Here is an 18,094-nt window from a genome sequence, read left to right as displayed (position 1 = left end):
ACTTGAAGACGTGTCAAAAGTTCTGCTTTTTTTTTTTTTTTTTTTTTTTTTTTTTCTATTTGAAGCTACTGGTGAAACTGGACAAGCTGGGAAGAAGATAGGAAGAGGCATGAAAGATTAAGCCCTCCCGGAAGGTGCTGAAGTGAGGCAGGGTTAGCTGGAAGCCCAGAGAGCCCCTTGGGACTTCTAATGGGCCACTAAGGTGCCCCATGCCGCCAAGGGGACTATCTCTCTGGCCCAGCAGCGGCCTCTGGAGGATGACCAGCAGCAGCTTAACTCGGCCTGGCAGGAAATGCTTCTGCCACCCAGCGAGTCATGGAGGTGGAGCCCACAAAGATCAGTTACTAATGCATAGGGAGATGGCGACCAGATACAATGCAGTCGTTGGCCACATGCGGCAGCTGGAAAAAAAAAAAAAAATCAAGAAGATGCTGGACTATTTCCAAGCCAAGCTAGGCTCGGAAAAGGGCAAGTACAAGAGGGCACTGAGGAAACTGGCAACCTATAAAATCAAAAGCAGCAACTATAATGGAAAAAAAAAATCATTACATACACACACACACACACACACACAAATAAAGTGGCAGCGCACCAGCGCAGTGAGGTCTCACGGCCACGGTATTGGACTAAGGGCAGTGGCGCGGCACCAAAGACTTGTCCTGCTTAACCCCAAGCAAGGGCACGGAGCAGGAAGTGAAGAAAATAATTGAGTAACAAAGTCAAGAACTACTGGAGGCTCAGCAACAGCAATTGCGATGGCTGTAAGAACCAAGCAACAGAGACCTCTCCTAAGGGTCATGCCTCAGAGGACCGGATGTGGCATCTGTCCCTCCACTGCTCAAAAGGCAGAGACTGGAATACGCTGACAAAAATATGGTGACTAGAATTTTCACTTTTAAAATTTATTGCAGGGAGTTCTCACTGTGACTCAAAAGTAAGGAACCCATCTAGGATCCATGAGGACACGCGGGTTCCATGTTCCATCTCTGGCCTCACTCAGTGGGTGGGGGAAGCTGGTGTTGCCTTGAGCTGTTGTAGGTCACAGACACAGCTTGGATCCACCAATGCTATGGTTGTGGCATAGGCCTGCGGCTACATCCTATTCCACCCCTAGCCTGGGAACTTCCATTTGCTGGGGGTGCGGGCCCAAATGACAAATATTTATGTGTGTATGTGTGTGTGTATATATATATACATATTTATGTGTGTGTGTGTGTGTATATATGTATATATTGCAGTTATAGGTGCCAAAAGCTTTATTTTTGCTAGTGTACTTATTTTCATTACCCCTCTTGCCTTGGTCTTTCCTAAATAAACTTAGAGTGGCCCTGTAGCTTTGAGTTCTTTTAGCTCTAATTCACCATTTTTATACTAGATCCCTGCTGGTATGGTGGTATGGCATGTGAAAGTAGACAGGTTCTATATAAATGCTGCAATTAAATCTCTGTTTTTAGTGGGGCTATGGAATTGGCCTGTGATGTCCCAAGTGTTTGTTTTTTGTTTTATATTTTGGTGGCCTGCGTCACATGGAGTTCATGGGCTCGGAATCAGATCACAGCTGTAGTTGCATCCTATTCCACAGTTGTGGCAATACATGCACCACAGCGGGAATTACCCAAATGTTTTTGTTTGTTTGGGGTTTTTTGGTTTTTTTTTTTCCTTCATTTTTGGCCACCTGGAAGCATATGGAATTCCTGGGCCAGGGGACACATCAGAGCCACAGTTGCAACCTAAGCCACAGCAGTGGCAATGCCCAATCCCTAACCTACTGTGTAGGCCAGGGATTGAACCCATGTCCCAGCAGCTCCCAAGATGCTGTGATCCTGTTGTACCACATGGGGAGCTCCATCAGGTGTTTTTTATTATATGAAATATTTTATTTCTTCCATCACCAAGTTTAAGTGAGACAGGAAGGCATTTCTCCCCTGATTCTTGAGACAAGTTTCTAGTAAATTTCCCCATCCACCCAGTAGGTTTTTGATATGGAAATGCTCTGAAGCATTTTACAAGAATTGCTTTTTCTCTCTTCCTTCCAGAGCCTTGAGGAAATCTTCCCGGATCTTCACTGTGAGACTTAAGGCCCACAAAATTGTGGATGCCCTTGTAAAACTGCAGCCACAAGGAGAAGCTTATTCTCACACTATACCTCAACTAGTCTCTAGCATTTCATCCAAACGTCTACCTAAGTGTTCCTCTGAATTTATAGCTATAGCAGCTTTCACTCCAGGCAAGCAGATCTCTGCCTTAACTTTCTGAATTTACCTGTCACTCCAGGTTTTGGGCTGGCATTTGTTCCTCAAATTCATTTGGATGAGAAGTCCAAGAAATGTAAATTAATTTTAAGCTTTTCAAGCATTTTCTTGTTATAGAACTGAAACAATTAATTCTAAGTTCTTTGCATGTTAGAGCTGAGACCAGAAATCTCCCTCAGGTCTGTCTCGACACCAGATAATGAAGCAATATTATCATCTGTAACTTGCTACCTTTATATTTCACTGCCCCATATTCATCTATTGCAGAAGGTCCAGATTAGAATGATGTCCTTAATTCAATTATTTCATTTCTCCCTTATCTTCCTTCCTCTGGTATATATATTAATGACTTCATCTAGTTTGAGATTTCAATCTCTATTAAACTGAGCAATAGAATTCAATCTATATTATGCTAAAAATTTCAGCACCAATGATTGACTCAATTATTCATACTTTATAAAATATCTATATTTTATTATGAACCTTTTCACTAAAGTATAACATATAATTATAGCTAAGGAGAAACATAAATTTATAAATAGCACAAATTGACTCTATTTAGTGATATTTTAGTACTGCAACAAATAGAGAGCTGATGTCTCCTGTCCATTTTGCTAGTTTTAATTCTCCCATATTAAATTGTGTTCACTATATTATCTCTTTGATTTTTACATTTACTTTTGATGTTTATAAAATCAATAATATTGTAATTTGTCCAATTTAAGTAAAATAAAATTTTTTGAAGAAAGAACACTAATAACCCAGCTGTAAATTCAATGACATGTTTTACCTGATAGAGGCAAACAGCAGGACAGGGGAAATTATATCTGACTGGTTTTTTTAGGCCTTGTGCCAAATATTTGGATACAGATATGGATAGAGGTGGAGTTTCTTTCATTTTATTGATAGCAAAAGGTTACAAACAATTATAATACTTTTAGTCCTAAGGTATATAATTGATGGCATAAAAGTTAACCAAAAAATACATAAGAATGAACTCGGAGTTCCCATGTGGCTCAGCAGTAAGGAAGCTGACTAGTAGCCATGAGGACGTGGGTTCATTCCCTGGCCTTGTTCAGTGGGTTAAGGATCCAGCATTGCTGTTACCACAGGCTGTGGTGTAGGTCACAGATGCAGCTTGGGTCCAGTGTTGCTGTGGCTGTGGCATAGGCCGGCAGCTCTACGTCTGATTTGATGCCTAGCCAGGGAACTTCCATATGCCATGGGTGTGGACCTAAAAAGACAAAAAAAAAAAAATGAACTTAAAACATAAGAAGAGCAGGTAGCTGCCTCAAATATAAAATTAGAGGCGTACTTCCAAAAAATGCACAAAATCTCTCTGTTCGTCCTATTCAAACTTACTACCACTGATTTTTAGGGATTTAATTGTGAAAAATATATCATTTGACCATGAAATGGCCTCAAAAAAATGAGTATTAAAGTGTTTTTTCCTCTCCAGGTTTTTGGAAAATTTGAGAATAAGTTTAATTCTTTAAATGTATGATAGAAATCATTAGTGATGCCATCTAATCCTTGCTTTCTCTTCTTTGGAAGATAATTTCTTACTGCTTTAATGTCTTATTCTTTTTGGGTCTGTTCAGATTTTGTTTTTTTCATAATTCAGCCTTGATAGGTTGTATATTCCAAGGAATTTATCCTCAAATTCTTCTAGATTATCTAATTACTTCTTGCATATTTTTCACTTCTAATTGTCCTTATAGATTTTGTGAATAGCGACACTTAAAATCATTACCAAATTAGCATATTTAGATTACCAGGGATAATCTAGCAAACCTCCCAGGGAAGGAAGAAAAATATTTATGTATAAATTTGGAGGGTGGGAGGAGAAGATGGGATGAATTTAAAATTACCGAATTTCAACAATGTGTTCATATTGTCAATTGCATATCTTCATCTTCGACTTTCTAAAATAAGACAGGCTCTTATTTTCAAATGTCTAATGAACATTTTATTCAGATTTTGAAAGCGATTCAAATTTAATATGCTTAGGATTAAAATATCTTCTTTGTGTGTTTCCAAATATAATGCCATCTCTAAAAATCAACTAAATCTGAATAGGAATCTAATTTATCCTACTCTATTTTTCCCCACCTAATTCACAACATATACCTAATTAGTTACTTCTGAAAAGTCTCTTATATTCACCACTTCTTTTCATTCCTCTACGATTAGCAACATCTTAGTTCAGATTCCTCATATTGTCTCACAATAGGAATGATGTGAAAAGTTTTACCATTTTCATTATCTTCCTACTGTGATTAATAACCAATATCTCAGCTCATATCATCTTTCCAAAACTACTAATGTTTTAACTTCAGGAGAAAGGAAGTTGAACTCAGAAAGAATGAGTTAGATGTAAGAAGTACTGATAAAGAAAGAAATCACTAATGTATATGTTAATCTAAGCTAGCACTAACTGCAAAAACCACTATTGTTAATAATAATCGGTTGGTGAATATTTAACCAGAAGGAATTAAATACTACATCAAACATAAGCTAGGAGGGGTAGGATCTGGGATAAAGTATTCTGTTTTTTCTTTAGTTTATAAGAAAGCTATATAAGTATGAAGATATGAAATAAAGAAATTTGCAAAATATTTATATTTAATCATGGATATAATAACATGGCAGATCATTAAACCATTCTAAAATCCAACCATATAATTGTTCACAAAAGTTGTCAACAAATATCAAAAATAAATGCTATATTGCCTACATTCTATTACCATAGTGTATTACAATCCAGAATTAGTAGTGGAAATTTAACTAAAATTCTGTGTTTGGAAATTAAAAAAAAACTTTTCCTATAACTAATGGATCATAGGTAAATAAAATGGAAGCGCATACATAATTTGAAGTGGATGATGATGGGAAAAAGTACACACAGCTTGTATAATACAGCTAAAGATCTACTTCACTGATGTGATGAATTACCTCTACACTGTCCCTATTGCTGTTGCTTCATGAAATTGATTTTTACTCTTTTTGTGAATATTCATTCTACTGCTTCCATCAGTTCTATATGACCTTATTTCTCTCCACTTTCCTACATTAATAAAAATTTCTTTTAAAAAGACCTACAAGTTCAGATAAACACAAATATTATAAATTATAGTTTACTCTGTCATCATCTGTGATGGTCTGCATTGTATTAAACCAAGTTTCACATGATGCAGTACCAACCACCAGTACCTCAGAATGTAACTATATTTGGAAATAAAGTCAATAAAGGTATGATTAAGATAAAATAAGGCCATTAGTGTGGGACCCTAATCCAATATGACTAGAGTACTTAAGAATAGGAAGAGACACCAGGAGTGTGTACAAGAGGAACAACATAGCAAGAAGCTGCAAGAAGGGAGTCATCAGCAAGCCAAGGAGGTAGGCTTCAGAGGAAACCAACCCTGCTGGCAAACTGACCTCCAATTTTAAGCCTCTAGAATCATGAGAAAATCAATTTCTGATATTTTGTCACCTAGTCTATGCTATTTGTTGAGTTATTCAGGACCACCTCATATTTTTTGGTAGTAATTTTGAGTTATCAGCCAACCAAAAGGTACCAAAATAGTTGTGATAAAAATATCACAACTAGTTTAAGCACCATCACAAGAGAGATAAATTTTCATGTATTTTGGGCTGTTTGCTCATCTTTTGTTGAGCAAAAATCAACCTCCGTGTATGATTAATGCACTTTTATCCTTCGGTAATTATGGACTGAGGGAATCAAAATTCATTAAGTCTCCAAACCATCCACCCAGAAGTTTTCATTCTTAGAGATTAAAAAAAAATTAACTGGAAGAATAATCCTGATGATTTCTAGAATATGTTTAAATAATTTTATTATGTGTTTGAAAGGATAATTAGAGAAATAATGTCCTAGAATTAGTCTGCATCGCTAGTAAAAACTTTTAGGAACGGGGGCATTAGAAAAAGGGTTTCAGAATGAAGAAGAGATAACCTTAAGTGGACTATTCTCATATATGGCTAAGTCCCCCTGTCAGTCATTGCCCTTCATTGAATGAAGTAATCATGTATATGCCATTTACACAAGGTAGATTTATAAAAAGAGAGACTTTGCTGTGAATTTTATCAATTAGAAACTTCTTTATAATTCCACTCTATAAAAAATAGTTTATATGCTTAAATAAGGCCCCAAGTCTTCTTGTGAACTGTCACTCACATAAGAAAATTGAACAAATCTGGGCCTTCGAGAGAAAATAGTGATAAAAAGCAATTCACACATAATAATGTATGAATGCAGGCTTTCAGGTCCATTAATTTTTCCTCCATGGGCTAATGAATATAATAAACTAGAGATGAATCTTTTTAAACAAAATGGAATTTCTGTTCACAATAGGAGTAAAAGCAAAATGCTCAATAATGAAAATAAGATTATCCATTTATTGTCACTAGGCTTTGGTATTTGAAGTCTAATATATAGAATCTTATATTTAGAAAGGACATTAAAAATTATTTTAGTTGTTCCCAATAAAATGATTGCCTGCATTAGAATTCCTGAGCATTTTTAGAAAATACAGAATTGCCTGTTGTCCCCCACACCCACTGAATCAAACTTTCTGGGTGCAGGGCCCTTGTATCTGAATTTTAAGCCACCATCACAATTCTGATAGGAATCCAGGTTAAGAACAACTGATTAGTCCAACTCCCTATACAATTTTAAAATGTCTTCTATAAGACTTTCCTGTGAAAAGACATACAACAAATATTTGAGACTTTGTAGGCCACACAGTCTCTGTGATGACTGGTCAGCTCTGCCACTGTAATGTGAAAAATACACGGACAATATGTAAGTGAATAAGCATAGCTGTGTTCTGTACAAAAATTACTCATAAAAACAGACAGAGGGAGGTAAAAAAAAAATGGTGCAGAATCTCTGAAAATTCTCTCCTTCATAAAAGCAATGAAAAAATATACCAAAATGGAATCAACTTTTTTAAAGCTATGGAAATTCACCCAAATCTTGCAGTGATCTGAACAAAGGATATTTGAGGGAAAAAAAAAAAAAAAAAAGCAGAGTCTCAGTAAGAAGAATAAACTTTGTGGGTTTTAAACTTGCCTTATTAGCATTTTTCCCTCCTCTCCAACTCCACAGTGGTTTTGAAAATGAACAGCCAATCTGAGGTGGCACTTGGGGCTTCACAGTCACCAGAGGTGGTGTAATGGAACTGGAGCTGGAGCCTGTTCAAAGACTCATTCCCAGAGAATTGTCAGTATCTGAGCTCTCTGTCAGTTCCCTGGAAGTCCCCCCTTACAACGCTGCTTTTATTTGACCTGACATGGAATTTGCCCAGCATGAAGACTTTTCCCTAGGTACATATGTTGAAGACAAAAAGAGAGAGAAAAATTAGAGGAGAATGATTAACTTCGTAGCTGTCTGAGGTAGACTATCCAAAAAGCTTAAACGAAAAACCAAGGAATGAAGATGTTCAAGAAGCTTTGAAAAGCTCAGAGGCATTCCTGGAAATGTAGATGGTTCATGTGCATAGCTGTGTATATGTCTATGGCTATATACATGTTCAAGAAAGATATGAGGCTTTAATCCCTTACCTCTGGCTAACTTTGAGATTTTATACTAGCAGGAAGTAAAATATAAATTTTGGAAGTATACAATAAATTGGAATTTTTAATTTTCTGGCTGAGTGTTGAATGTGAGCCTGAACAAACACAAAGAGCTCTGTAGAAAGGATTGGGAGAGTTATTGGTTCCACATAACCACTAAGTTAGTTGAGCAGAAACAGAAACTTAAGTGTTCACACACAACAAAGATTTCATAGAATTAGTTTAGAAAATTAACTAAACAATAGCAAACCAGCAACATCACCAAATCCTGGATCAGGAGGAAAATTACCAAAGTTTCTATGTTATATTACTCAAAAAGTTCAGTTTTCAGCAAAAAAAAAAAAATATTGCCATGATGTCAAAACTATATAAATAGGAGCTCCCGTTGTGGCTCAGCAGCTAACAAACATGACTAGTATCCATGAGGATGCAGGTTCGATCCCTGGCCTTGCTCTGTGGGTTAAAGATCCAGCATTGCCATGAGCTGTGGTGGGAGTCACAGATGCGACTTGGATCCCGCATTGCTGTGGCTGTAGCATAGGTTGGCAGCTATACTTCTGACTCAACCCCTAGATTGGGAACCTCCATATGCTGTAGGTGTGGCCCTAAAAAGACAAAAAAAAAAAACCTTGATAAATACATAGCAAGAAAGCTATAAACCAATGTCCTTATGCTTAGAGATGTAAAAATCATCAAGAAAATACTACCAACCTGAATCTAGCAATATATTAAAAGGATTCTACATTATGACTAAATGGAATTGATCTCAGGAATGCAAAGTTTAATATATGAAAATTGGTCACTATAACACATCATATTAGTTGAAAAAGGAAAAATTATGATTTAATCAATAGATGAAAAAGAATTTGACAACTCTCTTTCATGATTAAAAAATCAATTAACTAGCTACAGAAAAGAACTGTCTCAAACAGAAAAGGGTACCTATAAGAAATGCATATCTAACACGCTTTTTGCTAAAAGACAACATTTAGCCTTATGATTAGGAATAAAACAAGAATATCTGTTCTTGCCATTTCAGTGTAAACTGTACTGGAGGTTCTATCCAGAGGAATTAGATGAGAAAAAAATAAATGAAAAGCATCCAAACTGGAAAGGAAAAAGTAAAGATATATATGCTACAGAGGACATGGTCTTGTATATAGAAAATCTTAAAGAAACCACACCAAAAAGTATTAGAGTTTATAAATAACTTCAGTAAGACATCAGGTTACAAGATCAATGTACCCAAATCAATTATATTCCTATGGTAGCAATTAACTACCATAAAATTAAACATCCATTTACAATAGTATGAACAACAGTAAAATGCTTAGGAATAAATGTGAACAAAGCTATGTAAAGCTTGTGTAATGAAAACTAAAAAGCATCATTGACAGAAATTTTGGGTTCTCTATTCTGTTCCACTGGTCTGTATGTCTGTTTTGGTACCAGTACCACACTGGACAACCTCATGTAAATCAATGAAACTAAGAGTTTCCATCATGGCTTAGTGGTTAATGAATCTGACTAAGAAAACAAGGTTGTGGGTTTGATCCCTGAGCGAGGCGCTCAGTGGGTTAAGGATCCGGCATTGCCGTGAGCTGTGGTGTAAGTTGCAGACATGGCTTGGATCCCTCATGGCTATACCTGTGGCATAGGCTGGCAGCAACAGCTCTGATTAGACCCTTAGGCTGGGAACCTGCAAATGCCATAGATGTGGCCCTAGGAAAGACAAAATAAATAAATAAATAAAATAAAATAAAATAAAATAAAATAAACTTTAAATCAATGAAACTGGAATACACCCTCACACCATGCACAAAAATAAACTTGAAATGGCTTAAAGACTTAAATGTAAGAAAAGACACCATAAAACTCCTAGAAGAAATCATAGGCAAAACATTCTCTGACATCAACCATACAAATGTTTTCTTAGGTCAGTCTTCCAAGGCAACAGAAATAAAAGCAAAAATAAATCAATGGGACCTAATCAAACTGACAATATTTTGCACAGCAAAGGAAACCACATGCACACACGAAAAAACTGAAAAGACAACAACCTATGGAATAGGAAAAAAAAAGTTTCAAACAATGCAACTGACAAGGACTTAATCTCTAAAATACATAGACAATTTATACAACTCAAAAGCAAAAAAACAACCAAGTTGAAAAATGGCCAAAAGACCTGAAGGACTTTTCTCCAAAGAAGATATACAGATGGCCACAAGCACATGAAAAAATGCTCAACATCCCTGATTATTAGAGAAATGCAAATCAAAACTACTATGAGGTACCACCTCACACCTGTTAGAACGGCCATCATTAACAAGTCAACAAATAGCAAATGCTGGAGAGGGTGTGGCAGAAAGGGAACCCTCGTGCTCTGTTGGTGGGAATGTAAATTGGTACGACCACTATGGAAAACAATATGGAGGTAATGCAGAAAACTCAATATAGTACTAACATATGACATAGCTATCCCACTCTTGGGCATATATCCAGATAAAACTTTCCTTGAAAAAGATACATGCACCCATATGTTCACTGCAGCACTATATGCAATAGCCAAGACATGGAAACAACCTAAATGTCCATGGAGAGATGAATGGATTAAGATGTGGTATATATACATAATGGAATACTACTCAGCCATAAAAAAGAACAAAATAATGCCATTTGCAGCAACATGGATGGAACTAGAGACTCTCATACTAAGTGAAATCAGAAAGAGAAAGACAACTACCATATGATATCACTTCTATCTGGAATCTAAGAAATGCCACAAATGAACCTTTCCACCGAAAAGAAACTCAAGGACTTGGAGAACAGACTTGTGGTTGCCAAGGGGGAGGGAGTGGGATAGACTGGGAATTTGGGGTTAATAGATGCAAACTATTGCATTTGGAGTGGATACGCAATGAGATCTTGCTGTACAGCACAGGGAACTATATCTCTTAAATAAATGTCAAGGCATCTTGTGTCTGTAGATTGGAACACTTACTATTCTTATAATGGTAACAATGCTCAAAGTGATCTATAGACCCAATATAATCCCTATCAAAATCACAAATATAATTTTTCAGAAGCTAATTTTAAAAGCCATACAAAAATGCAAAATGTTCAGAATAGCAAAGGCAAACTTGAAAAGGCAGAACAAAATTGTGAGCCTTCTGATTTCAAAATTATTATAAAGGTACAGCAATTAAGATTGTTTTACAGGCCTAATGATAGACATAAAGAAAAATGGGAATTAATTGTCTAGAAATTGACTTTTATGGTCAACTGATTTTGGACAAGGTTATTAAGACAATTCCTTGGATAAGGAACAATCTTTTTAGCAATGGTGTTGGAACAACTGGATATCCACATGCAAACAAAGGAAACTGAACCCCTACCTCATACCATATACAAAAAATAAACTAGTTAAAAGAGCTAAATCTAAGAGCTAAATCTTTAAGCTTTTTAAAAGAAAATATAGGTGTAAATACTTGTGACCTTGGCTCAGCCAATAATTTCTTAGATATGACACCTAAAGCACATGCAATCAGAAAAAAAATAGACTTCATTAAAAGTTTTGTGCATCAAATGACATCACAATAGTGAAAAGACAGCCTGTAGGAAAAAAAAAACATTTGCAAGGCATTTATCTGATATCATATGAAATCATATATTGTATATATAATAATAATTTAGTTGTTTTTCAGGGCTCTCAAAGTTTTCTTAGCTAGTATTTAGCTTTTTTAAACAATTTATTTCTGTGGGTAAACGAGTTCCTGGGGCTTCCTACTCTGCTATCTTTCTGATGCCACCTTGAATTCCAAGGTTTTAAAATCTATTATGCCTCCTTTTTATGTTCTCAACTAAATATCACTGCCTTAATCAACTATGCTCTAAAACTTAGCAACATCTATGTATTTCCCCATGATTCCTGATAAAACATGTAAGTTTGGCAATTTCTTTGACAGATTTTTTTGAGAGCAGGTAAATCCTTTCATGCCTTATACACCCATGTTTCGTTCACTTCCTTTTAATGAAATCTTTAAATGCTTTTAAATGATGACAAATGTTGAAAGAGCAGAATAGAGCTTTAATAATAAATCTTCTTTCTTATCATCCATCAATAGTGTACCCTCTTCCCCAGACTTCAATTCATTTTGTACATAACCTGCTTAAAAACTCTTCCCATAGTCTCCTTCAATATGATCACAACACTTTACAAATCTAGGTTCAAAATAAAGCCTCATTTGCAGTTTGAGTGATAGATTTGGGTGCTTTTTTTTTCTTCACATTATTATTCATAATCAGTCATAACTTCATTTATGATAACATTCACCCAGTTTCCTATGATTACTATAACAAAAGCACACAAATCAAATGGCTTAAAACAACAGACATTTGGAGTTCCCGTCGTGGCGCAGTGGTTAACGAATCCGACTAGGAATGATGAGATTACGGGTTCAATCCCTGGCCTTGCTCAGTGGGTTAAGGATCTGGTGTTGCCGTGAGCTGTGGTGTAGGTTGCAGACGCGGCTCGGATCTGGCATTGCTGTGGCTCTGGCGTAGGCTCTGATTGGACCCCTAGCCTGGGAACCTCCATATGCCGCAGGAGCGGCCCAAGAAATGGCAAAAAGACAAAAACAAAAAACAAAACAAAACAAAACCAACCCCCCTCCCCCCAAAAAAACCAGACATTTATCCTCTTACTCTTCTGGTGGCTCTAAGTCTGAAATTAAAGTGTCAACAGGGTCATTCATGACTTGCCTTCTGTGGGTAGCCAGCAATCCTTAGCATCACTTGTCTTTCAAATGTATCACTCTCATTACTGTCTCTGCCTTCATATGGCATTCTCCCTGTATGTTATATCTACGCCTCTGCTCTTCTTCTTTTTAAAATTTTATTGAAGTATATTTAACTCACAAAGTTGCTGTTACTACAGCAAAGTAAATCAATTACATGTATACATATATATGTATATATGTCCATGTGTGCCTCTGTGTGTGTGTGTACATATATATATTCCTTTTCAGATTATTTTCCCATATAGATTATCATACAACATTGAGTTAAAAAGCATGAAATAATGCCACCTCCTCTTCTTATAAAGACACCAATCATATTGAATTAGGGCCCAATCTAATGATCTAATCTTCACTTGATTATATCTGAAAGACCCTATTTCCAAATAACGTCACATTCACAGGTTCTGGAGGTTAGGACTTTAGCATATCTTTTTGTGTTACACAATTCAATTCATAGCATAATCTAAAGTCAGAATTTAAAAATGATTAAGTCTAAAATACCTCCTATTTTTCAATTACTTTGATAAGCATCACTGCAGCCATTCTCTGTAAATTGCATCTTCCAGCAGTACAGAGAATTGCTGAAGATGATGAGATATTTTAGTAGAACGAAATTCTAATTAACTTTGTAGCTGATTAACTTTGTCAATATTTTTCAGGAAACAGGAAACGGATTTAAAGATTAATGCTGATTTTCACAGGTGGCAACAGATGAGGACCCAGATGCTCACAAATCCTTTCACCCCTCAGCGGAATATGCATTGTTTAGAGTAAAAATATAAGAAAAAATAGGGAAGGCAGACAATACAACTGACCTCTTAAAACGTTTCTGTTTTTTATCTATTTTGTAGTAGAAATAATAAGAAATAGGAACATGGCCAGAATTAAGGCAATAAAAGTTCATAAGAAAATCATACCTGTTTAATCTGTTCCTGAACAAAACAAGTTCTGTCTATAATGCTTCCGCTAACCATAATTCTATGTTAGTTTAGAAATAAAATATATTGTCATATAGAAATAAAATATATTGTCATATATGTAAAACTCTCTCTTGGCCACATTATACATTAAAATTAAAGCAGTCCCCTTAATATTGTGAAAGATACTTCTTTCAAGGCATTGCTTAGAAATGAAAAGCTATAATACAAATCTGGACTTTTTCTAGACACAAAATCCCAAACTCGGAGTTCCTGTCATGGCTCAGTGGTTAGCAAAGCCGACTAGCATCCATGAGGATGCAGGTTCAATCCCTGGCCTCGCTCAGTGGGTTAAGGATCTGGTGTTGCTGTGAACTGTGGTGTAGGTCACAGACGAGGCTCGGATCCTGTGTTGCTGTGGTTGTGGTGCAGGCCAGCAGCTATAACTTTGATTTGACCCATAGCCTGGGAACCTCCATATGCCATGGTGTGGCCCTAAAAGGACAAAAGGACCAAAAAAAAAAAAAAAATCCCAAACTAAATAAAAAGTTTTTCTAGATATTTAGACTATTGTCCTTGCTAACACTAAATGATATGTTTATTAAACTGTCCATCCCCAGTGGGAAAATAGAGTTATAATTTAAGGGAGAGACTGTACAAATCCATTCCTGTTTGCCAATGCCTTTAAAATTTTACATAGTAGGTACTCAGTAAGTATTTCTGATAATTAAATAAATTAAAGGATCCTGGAAATAATGGGTATTAACTCCACATTAAGACCTGTACTGTCATATCATTCAATTTTTACAACTTTTTTTCTTTTAATTAAAATTGGAAAATGAATGTGAAACCATTTTAAATTGTAAAGTTCCTACAAATGTGTAAGTTATTAATATAAGTAATGTGTTGATAAATGATATTTTTAAAAAGGAAAGCTTTTTTCTCCCTCTTTGGGTCATTTATTCTTTCCCTCTGAGCCTTTTGATTTTTCCACTAAATTAATTTATTTCTCTGGTTCATATTGTAAGATGGGTTCATAATGTCCTCTATGTGAAATATATGTGTGGCTGAGAGAGAAAAAAACTAATCATGTCCATATTGCAGTACTTAAAATTTATTGATAAAATTAAGCTTCACCATAGTTGGAATATATTTGTGAGGCATTCACTTTCAAAAATGCTTTATAAAATATGTTCTGTTCAATGTGAGTTAAAAGTAAAGATATTTAAAATATTTAAAATTTAGTAAAATATAAACAACAACTTTCAGTCCAATTAGGTATTTGAAAAAAAGTATCATGATAGGAATTACTTTGAGAGAGTGAAATAAACATACGATTGCCAGTTAAACATAGTTTCTATTGGATGGGGGTAGCCTCAGGATTCTGATTATAAATGAGGAAAGAAAAATAAGTATGGATAGAAGCAGAGGTAATATGGAACAAAGATAGCAGTGAGCTCATCATCTCCCCTCTCCAGCCCTCCTCCCTGGTTCTGCAATAGTCTCCCTCCTGCCTTCCATGCTTCCAAGTCTTGCCCCTTTACAATCCATTCTCTATGATGAAACCAGAATTATCCTTTTATAATATAAATACGATCATATTTATCTTCAGTTTAAAACATTTTAATGACTATCCACTGAAGAAATTAAGTCCAAACTTGTTACCATGGCTTTTAAGATCCACTGTACTCATGCTTTTCTAATTTTAGTTCTCACCACTTTTCTGCTCACTGCCACCATCACTATCGAACTCTCAAGTTCCAGTCATACAGAATTGATCAGAATTCTTGGAAGTTCCTGTCATGGCTCAGTGGTTAACGAATCCGACTAGGAATCATGAGGTTGTGTGTTTGATTCCCTAGCCTCGCTCAGTGGGTTAAGGATCCGGTGTTGCTGTGAGCTGTGGTGTAGGTCACAGACATGGCTCAGATCGCCACGTTGCTGTGGCTCTGGTGTAGGCCGGTGGCTACAGCTCTGATTAGACCCCTAGCCTCGGAACCTCCATATGTGTAGGTGTGGCCCTAAAAAGACAAAAAAAAAAAAAAAAGAATCCTTCACTGCTATTCTCTCTTCAGCTTTGGGCCCTTTTCACATGCTAAGATGTTGATAATAATCTTTTCAAGATCTCTCATGGCACAACTTAGTAACCATTTTCTGTGAGCCCATAGGACTCATCAGACTTGAAAAATCTTAATGACTTTTCAAGGCTCAGTTCAAAAGCTCTGTGAATCCTTCCTTGACTTGTCAGACAGTCTCTTTTTCTTTGCTCCTTTTATACTATGCACATTTCTCAATTATGGCTTTAATTTTATTGCATTTTAGTTCTTTGCCTGCCTGTCTCACTTTCTACCGTGTACAGCATCCTAGCAATGCAATACTGCAAAGCTGATGCTCAATAAACATCTGAATGACCAAATGTATCAATAAACCAAGCCATACATAAATAACAACTAAGTATTTAAATAGCCAAGCAAGATATGTTAATTTAAGGGAGCATAAACTACCAAAGCAATTTAAATTGATCTTCAGAGTGGCAAAAAAAAAAAAACAACAAAGAAAAATAGTATTACTTTTAGTGGCCATAATTTATGGACAAGTTCTGTTATTCAAAGTACAGTAGATAAAAGCAAACGAATGTTTGTCTCTACAGCACAGATTTTTGAGGATATCTGTGGGTGCACTAATCTACAATAGGTAATTATGGCAATTAATTTTGAGTGGAATTTCAAATGCCAAACTGATTGCACACCTTTAAATAGTAAAATAAATTATTTTTGTTAAATCTGTTACACAAATGTTTATAATTTTTTTAGTCCATTCAGAGTGCTATAACAGAATACTATGGATTGGGTGGCTTACAAACAGAAGAAATTTATTTCTAACAGTCCTAGAGCCTGGGAAGTACAAGATCACCTCACCAATATATTTGGTGTCTAGTAAGGACCCACTTCTTGGCTTAAGGATGGCTCTCTTTTTGTTTTGCATTCACAGGGCAGAAAGGGCAAGGGAATTTTCTGGATTTATTTATTTATTTTATTTTTTTATTACTCAAATTAATTTATCACATCTGTAGTTGTATAATGATCATCACAGTCCAATTTCACAGGATTTTCATCCCACAACCCAAGCACATCCCCCACCACCCAAACTGTTTCCTCTGGAGACCATAAGTTTTTCAATGTCTGTGAGTCAGCATCTGTTCTGCAAAGAAGTTCAGCCTGTCCTTTTTTCAGATTCCACATGTCAGGGAAAGCATATGATGTTGGTGTCTCATTGTATGGCTGACTTCACTTAGCATGATAATTTCTAGGTTCATCCATGTTGCTAAAAATGCCAGTATTTTGTTCCTTTTAATGGCTGAGTAATATTCCATTGCGCATACGTACCAGTTCTTCTTGATCCACTCCTCTGTCGATGGACATTTAGGTTGTTTCCATGTCTTTGCTATTGTATATAGTGCTGCAATGAACATTGGAGTACATGTGTCTTTGCAAGTCATGGTTTTCTGTGGATAGAGGCCCAGGAGTTGGATTGCTGGAACAAATGGTAGTTCTATTTTTAGTTTTCTGAGGCATCTCCATCCTGTTTTCCACAGTGGTTGTACCAGTTTACATTCCCACCAACAGTGTAGGAGAGTTCCCTTTTCTCCACACCCTGTCCAGCACTTATTGTTTGTAGACTTTTGGATGATGGCCATTCTGGCTGGTATAAGGTGGTACCTCAGAGTGGTTTTGACTGGCATTTCTCTAATAATGAGTGATGGTGAACATCTTTTCGTGTGTTTTTTGGCCATCTGTATGTCTTCTTTGGAGAACTGTCTGTTTAGATCTTCTGCCCATTTTTTGATGGGATTTTTTTTTTCTTTTTGGTATGGAGCGGTAGGTGGTATTTATAAATTCTGGAGATCAATCCCTTGTCAGTGGATTCACTTGCAAAGATTTTCTCCCATTCTGTGGTTTATCTTTTCATTTTGTTTAGGGTTTCTTTTGCTGTGCAGAAACTTTGAAGTTCGATTAGGTCCCATTTGCTTATTTTTGTTTTTATTGTCAATACTCTAAGAGGTGGATCTGAGAAGATGTTGCTGTCGTTTATGTCAGAGAGTGTTTGGCCTATGTTTTCTCTAAGAGTTTGATAGTGTCTGGTCGTATATCTAGGTCTTTCATCCATTTGGAGTTTATTTTTGTGTATGGTGTTAGGGAGTGTTCTAATTTCATCCTTTTCCCTGTGGCTGTCCAGTTTTCCCAGCACCACTTATTGAACAAGCTGTCCTTTCTCCATTGTATATTCTTGCCTCCTTTGTCATAGATGAGTTGGCTGTAGGTGCATGGGTTTAATTCTGGGCTTTCTATCCTGTGCCACTGATTTGCATGTCTGCCTTTGTGCCAGTACCATACGGTTTTGATGACTGTTGCTTTGTAGTATAGTGTGAAGTCTGGGAGCCTGATTCCTCCAGCTCCATTTTTCTTTTTCAGGATGGCTTTGGCTATTCTGGGTCTTTGGTGCTTCCAAACAAACATTAAGATAT

The 18,094-nt window shown here is 36.2% G+C and overlaps 1 pseudogene; it reads left to right on the top strand.

Moving 5' to 3' along the window:
- The first annotated feature begins 209 nt into the window (after positions 1 to 209).
- The window catches only part of LOC125118102 (glyceraldehyde-3-phosphate dehydrogenase-like), a 39,179-nt pseudogene continuing 21,294 nt past the window's right edge, over positions 210 to 18,094 (top strand).

The sequence above is a fragment of the Phacochoerus africanus genome, chromosome X, assembly GCF_016906955.1.
Source record: "Phacochoerus africanus isolate WHEZ1 chromosome X, ROS_Pafr_v1, whole genome shotgun sequence".
NCBI classification, from domain to species: domain Eukaryota; kingdom Metazoa; phylum Chordata; class Mammalia; order Artiodactyla; family Suidae; genus Phacochoerus; species Phacochoerus africanus.
Note: the sequence above shows the minus strand (reverse complement) of the source record. Positions and strands in the feature narration are given on the sequence as shown.